This window comes from Terrapene carolina, unplaced genomic scaffold (genome assembly GCF_002925995.2).
Source record: "Terrapene carolina triunguis isolate 2854851 unplaced genomic scaffold, T_m_triunguis-2.0 Scaffold172, whole genome shotgun sequence".
Lineage (NCBI taxonomy): Eukaryota > Metazoa > Chordata > Testudines > Emydidae > Terrapene > Terrapene triunguis.
The window spans coordinates 626,176-632,451 of record NW_020664523.1 but is presented as its reverse complement, the minus strand read 5'-3'; the positions used below and the strand labels follow the sequence as shown (position 1 = coordinate 632,451).

The 6,276-nt window shown below is 49.7% G+C and overlaps 1 long non-coding RNA gene across 1 annotated transcript; it reads right to left on the bottom strand.

Moving 5' to 3' along the window:
- Positions 1-403: 403 nt before the first annotated feature.
- On the bottom strand, positions 404-3,808 carry LOC112105958. The gene is made up of 4 exons (XR_002908061.2): positions 3,750-3,808; positions 3,604-3,652; positions 2,199-2,279; positions 404-977 (listed from the first exon to the last, which is right to left on the bottom strand). It is a non-coding gene; the product is annotated as an uncharacterized LOC112105958 (long non-coding RNA).
- Positions 3,809-6,276: the final 2,468 nt, after the last annotated feature.

The window sequence follows — 6,276 nt, the reverse complement described above, 5'->3', positions numbered from 1 at the left end:
ATGCAGGGAGGGAGATGGGGTCCTGCTGCCGCTGCCGCGCCGAGTCTTCCCTTCCCTTCCCCCCCGCCGCTCCTCACACACTCCGGGAGCCCCTCTAGCCACTGCTGCAGCCCGGGCTGCAGCGGCCGCGAGAGGGGCTCCCGGAGTGTGTGAGGAGCGGGGGGGTGAGAGGGGAAAGGGAAGCGGCGCCCGGGATGCAGGGAGGGAGATGGGGTCCTGCTGCCGCTGCCGCGCCGAGTCTCCCCAGGGCAGCGCTGTACAGGGCGCCGCCGGGCTGGGCAGGGGGCGCGGATCCCAGCTCGCGCTGGCAGGGCGAGTGGCTGGGCCAGGGCCGGCTCCCGGCAATGCCGCCCCAAGCAAAAAAATAAAAAATAAAAATAAAAAAGGGGGGCCGGAGTGCCGCCTCTTAGAAAGTGCCGCCCCAAGCACGTGCTTGGAGGGCTGGTGCCTAGAGCCGGCCCTGTCTCCTGCCCTCTGTCCAGACACCCGATTATCCAGCTCCTTGTCGCCCTGTGCTATACCCCCAAGTGACTCTGAATGTCTCTTTTGGGCCTCCCCTTTCCCCTCGGCCTCTTTAAAAAGTCCCTTTCTCTGTCTCTCATTCATTTTCTTTTCCTTATGCTGTTGTTTCTCTTTTCCCCCTTGTTTCTTGTTTATTTTGTCTGTTCTTTTCCTTCCCTTCCTGTTTTGTGTGGCTTTCCAGGTTTGGCTCAGTCAATTTTAAAGATTTTTTTGTTTTCAGATGCGCTCGGATCACTTTCTAAATCACTTCCCCAGCCCGCTCCCATCTCCCAATCACTCCCCACTTTCTAATTTTCTTTTGCTATAGGAGGCCAAGCATGAGAAACACTATATAGAGTAGCAAAAATATACTACATACACTACAGTATAAACTGTAGGAAAGAATAATATTATTTTAAGTGTCTGCCATGGCTGGTTCACATTGCACTAATCTCTCGCGGTTCAAATCCTCGTTCCTGCAATGAGACACAGAAATTGAAGTCAGTGTACCTTCTACATCAGTTTTAGCATCCAAACCCTGTCCAAATGCCTGAGGTCATTGCTACAACTCCAGTGTCTCCCCATTGCTAGTACCTGTACGGCTTCCCTGGTGGTAGAAATTCTCACAAAGACCAGGCATAGGTAGTTTAGCCACCTGTTGAGAGCAGGTCCAGATAACACACTGGTTAAAATGCTGGTGGACGCTAGCACTCCCGTCATTGTTACCACAGGGGAAGCTGCATTGGTGGTAGCTCAGAGGTCAAGTATTTGAAGAAAAATCTCTGTCTCTCAGGCCTTGTCCAGACTAACAAAAGCCCAGCCTCCACTGGGAGACTGTAAATGTTCATCAGTACTGGATGCTCTTGAGCTGGTGCTGAGAGATTTAACTACTAGTGTAGACAGGAAGGAGTGGGCTGTGGCACTGAAGTCTCAAATGCTTTTTGTAGTGGGGCTGAAAAGGGCTTTGTCCTGTTTTCATGGACAACTAATCCACCTTCAGCACTGATTTCCCTAGAGTGTCCAGGGCTAGAGCGGGGGAGAACTGGTGCTTAGATATCATGGCGAAGGGTAACAGGTTAAACTGCAAGAGAGGGACAGAGGCCCTCAGCCATCCTGGTACCGTGTAGGGTGGCCAGACAGCAAGTGTGAAAAATTGGGACGAGGGTGGGGGATAATAGGAACCTATATAAAAGATCCAAAAATCAGGACTGACGCTATAAAATCAGGACATCTGGTCACCCTAGTACCGTGCAGTGTGGGGAGACCACTGAACGCTAGGTGGCAGCTCCAGAACATGTCACAGCAACACACTCTGTTGGAAAGGAGCTAGAATCGCCCTTGCTCTATCCCGTTGTTGGGCACAAGCTGGGTTCTGCAGAGTCTGTTACTGCTCTGTTCCACATCCCTAGCACAAAGCACTGAGGTGCCGAGGCCCTGGCAGGAGCAGGTACTACATGAGCTGAGTTTGGTGTTGTTCCTAGCACACCTGGCTGGCAAAGCAGGCTGCTGCTGCATGCTGCCACTGCCCAGAAGCCACGCAGGCCTGCAGCAGAAGTTGAGCCCACTTGTGCCCTGTACCACTCTGTGCCTGGCTCAAGCCAGTGGGAAGGGCCCCCCACTTCCTAACTAATTTATTGATTTAGAGGGGGAATAGTCCACCCTTGTCATTCCCTGATTAAATGCCTCCTGGCTCTCACCTCTGCTGCCTCCCTCCAATCTCCTTCATGTACTCATCATGGCCGGTTGTCACGCTGATGTAACTGAGCTTCTGTATCAGCCTGCAATTAACAGGTGTTGTTACACGGGCTGTTAACGATACAGTCTGGTGATTCATGTCCCTGCCCCTTTCGATGTCTGCCAAACGGGGCAGGTCAGATTCAAGTCCCTGAATCCCAAATCCACTTGGATGGTTTCAGTTAAAAGGTGTTTGTTTTCTGGTTCAGATGTGGCCAGAATCTTAGGAGAGAAGCTGATCTCACAAACATTTCCACCCTAACACTTGTGAGATTTCAGTGTCATTTTAACAGGAAGGGCTAGAGGACAGCCAGTCCTGATTACTGAGGAGGCACACTTAAGCAGGGGTCACTCGATTCCCTTAGAAGAGCAGCAGGAAGCTGCAGAGTGAGGGAGTCTGCAGCAGGTAAGCTCCAGCAGAGAACAGAGGGACTTGAAAACTTTATTTTAAATGTTTGTTAATTTAATAACACAGAAGCTTAGAAGGGATGGGAAGGGACAAAGGGTTTGTGAATTATTGAGGAAATCTCTTGAAGGGGGAAACCAAGGCGAGGCAGGCCACCTACAGAGCAACCTCTAGCCATGAGGGGGAAGCTGGGAGGCGGCCAGCCTGGTGACGTTCATAAAATCAAGACAAGAGCTTTACACCTGATGGGGGCTTGACCCTGAACCCTGATGCTGATGCAGCCTCATACCAAACCTCAAAGGCTAGCCCGGAGGATACACCCACAACATGAATCTGAGTCATAGCCTAAACCAAATCCAGCTAGGAATAGTACCTCCCTCGCCAGCCCCTAACTTTCAGTAATTGGCAGTGCAATGCTGGCAGTGCCATAAGCAAGGACCAAGCAGGTACAGGGAGCAGCCCAGGCAGTGAATTTCCCCTGTGTACCTGGTATGCTAAACAGCACTGACATGGTTAATAGGAAAACATGTGATTTTATCTGGGTGCTATTGCACAATAATATCTTGGACACTAGAAAGTAATGCAGAATACAGAGCAGGGAAAGTATTTTATTCTATGGTTTAAAGCACTATATAAATTTATGAAAATATTATTAGTGATCATTAATTATTGACTGATTATTAACAAAGCTCCCCAGAGCAACCTAGCATCCTTTGTAAAGAGGAATTTAAATCTGGTCTGCTAACAGCGAACACCTAGGTTAGGAGAGACTGACAGTTACAGAATGCACGCAGAAAGGGAAAAAGAAAGAAAGATACATGCAACAGGTCTAGGATGATGATTTTTTTCCATGGCAACTACCTAGATAAAGTGAAACAGCCACAAATTAGAGTAATTCCAACTCTTCAAAACACACTCACTCATGCTCAGTAATAAAAAGGGGCTGCCCCAGCATTACATACCATTCTATGAATCTGTCTAGCTTGCTGTGGGAATCTGATCCACTGCCATCTATTCGTGAAAACAATCACAATTAAGAAGTTAGATTTTATTTTCTTGCCATGTAACAGAGCTGGAGTCATTAGACAGTAAGGAACAGCTGGGTTACCTGTCACACGGCTTGACATTACAGACGTGTCTGCTGCACTTGTTTTCTGTAGTCTGAACTGTAGTCAAGTGGAATGTTTTATGGCTCAGGAGCTGAAGACAGCCTGGCTAGCACCTCCCCCTTGGGTTTCATAGTTCCTCCTCTAACTTTCCTCGAGTTGCAAAGGAGCTGTCAGCACTGGACAGGTGTGCTCCTTCTCAGTGAACTGCACTAGGGAAATGAAGGCAAATTCACTGATTTTCACTTCTTCTTCTTTCTCTTCCCCCATACACCCCACCAAACGTGCTGCCCTTCCCCCCACCACACCCACTAGCCTTCCTGCATCCTGCATCCCATCCCTCCAAAATGCCACAACCCAGCCCTTTCTTCCCACAGCCAGTTCCTATTCTGCCTTCCCACAGCAGCTTCTGGTTCAGTCCCTTAGCCCCAGGTCGCTCTCTCCTGGGTGCTGGCCTAAGATGACACTGAATTAGCAGCTGGGAGGCAGCTTACAGGGGGAATGTGTATGGCGTGAGAAGGAGAACTTCGGAGAGCAAAGAAGTAAGGTGAGGCAAGAGCCCTTCCAGGTCAGGGTCCCCCACCCCTTGTTGTGGCTTTTGCAGAAACACTCCGGGGCCGCTGTACTCACATCTTGGTTTTTGGGTTCTTTATAAACAAAGTCTTGGATTTTTGGGTTCTTTATAAACAATATAAATAATGAGTCATTGGGCCAGAGAGAGATAATGACTCTGTTGCCTAGTGTTTAGGGCACCCACTGGGAGGTGGGGGGACCCAGGGTCCAACCCAACCCCCTGCTCCAGTGACTAATTATTTAGATGCAGCAGGAGAGATTGATAGGACCCCACACCAGAGTCTCCCATCGCCCAGTGGTTAGAGCACTCTCCTGAGAGGATTTGAACAGGGGTCTCCCTCCTTTCTCCCCCTCTGGCAGAGAGAGGGGACTTGAATCCCAGTCTCCCACATCCCTGGCGAGTGTGCTACCCATGGGGCTAACAGTTATAAGGTTGGCTGCAGTAGCAACCTCTGCCCAGCCAGACTTTGAATGGGACCCAATCCAGCAGGCAGCCTCGGGGCACACCCACTAGCCCAGGCCCTAACAAGACTGATCTTCCCCCAATGTGTGCATTGCTCTCAGGCATAGACAGGAGATAGGCATCAAGATGCCCAGAGGGAGGCAGCAGTGTGTGTGCTCAGAGGCAGAAATTGAGGCAACAAGGGAGTTTTGTGAACTATAGAGGAGCCTAAAACCAGGACTAAAGCACCAAAATTGGCCACCTGAGACCCTTTGTGAATCTAGGCCTTCCTCCCACTGTACCTCACTGCCAGGGCCGGTGCAACCCATTAGGCAACCTAGGCGGTCGCCTAGGGTGCTACAATTTGGGGGTCGGCGACCGCGGCGGTATTTCGGCGGTGGGACCTTCCGCCGCCTCTGTGGGGGGCAGCATTTCGGGGCGGGCCCTTCCGCCGCCTAGGATGGCAGAAAAGCTGGCGGCGCTCCTGCTCACTGCCCCACCTGGAAAGTGAGACACGGCATGTCCCCACCTCCTAGGCATGCGTGAAGAGTTGACAGCCATAAGGTGGTCAGATATGATGTTCCTGGTGCCTCACAAGTATTTTAGCTAGGTCGGGTCTCAGCAGAGTGCCCTGCCTACATTTCAGATGTACTTAGGGAGTGCCAGCCTCAGCATCCCTGCTGGATGAAAGCCAGAAGGCAGAGGCTATTTCTAAGCTGCACAGGGCACCATCCACAAAGGGCTTTCTAGCTAAAGACCAAACGACTTGAACTGTACCAAAAACCACCTGGGTGCTCGTGTGACCTACAGTGCTTGCCAGAGTAGCATGTTCTAGGCAGAAAGTACTGCTAGGTAAGCAAGCAAGCACATTCCACACTAACCAAACTTTCCAAGTGTGATCCTAGAGCGATCACATTTGGAGACCATTGCAGTAATCCAGTCTTGAGGGCAAAATAGGTAACTTGTGAATTTCACCTCCATGTAAATCAGGAGTAATTCTGCAGCTGTATGGCCGGTGTGAATGAGGCACTTAGTGATTGCCCTTAGTCCCAAGGTATCCACCAGTCAATATGGCTAGCAATGTGTCTGCATCACAGCCAGGCCTGAAATAAGATCATAAGCAGCTGAGGATGTTAGGTAGGGCCAGCCCCATACTACCAAAATCTTCTTGCTAACTTTCACCGGAAAAAGAAGATTGAGACTGATTTGTGTGAAGAGTAGCAATACCAAGAACATGGGTCCAGCAATCTTTTAGTTTCCTGATCATCCTTTAGTGCTCATTTATAATGTAAAGAAAACATTTACAAAGCATTCAAACAATTTATTTTACTGTAAGAATTTTAAAAAATGCAGCTTTCCATGGTGGCTGGTAGCAAAGTGGCTTAGATTGCTGTGGAATGGAATAATTGCTGTTTCTTATGTCCATCAACAGGAGCAGTTACCTTTTCAAGAGATGTGTATACGGATGCTGCTGCCCTAGTTGTTATAAGGAAGATGTGCTCATAGTCTTTGCA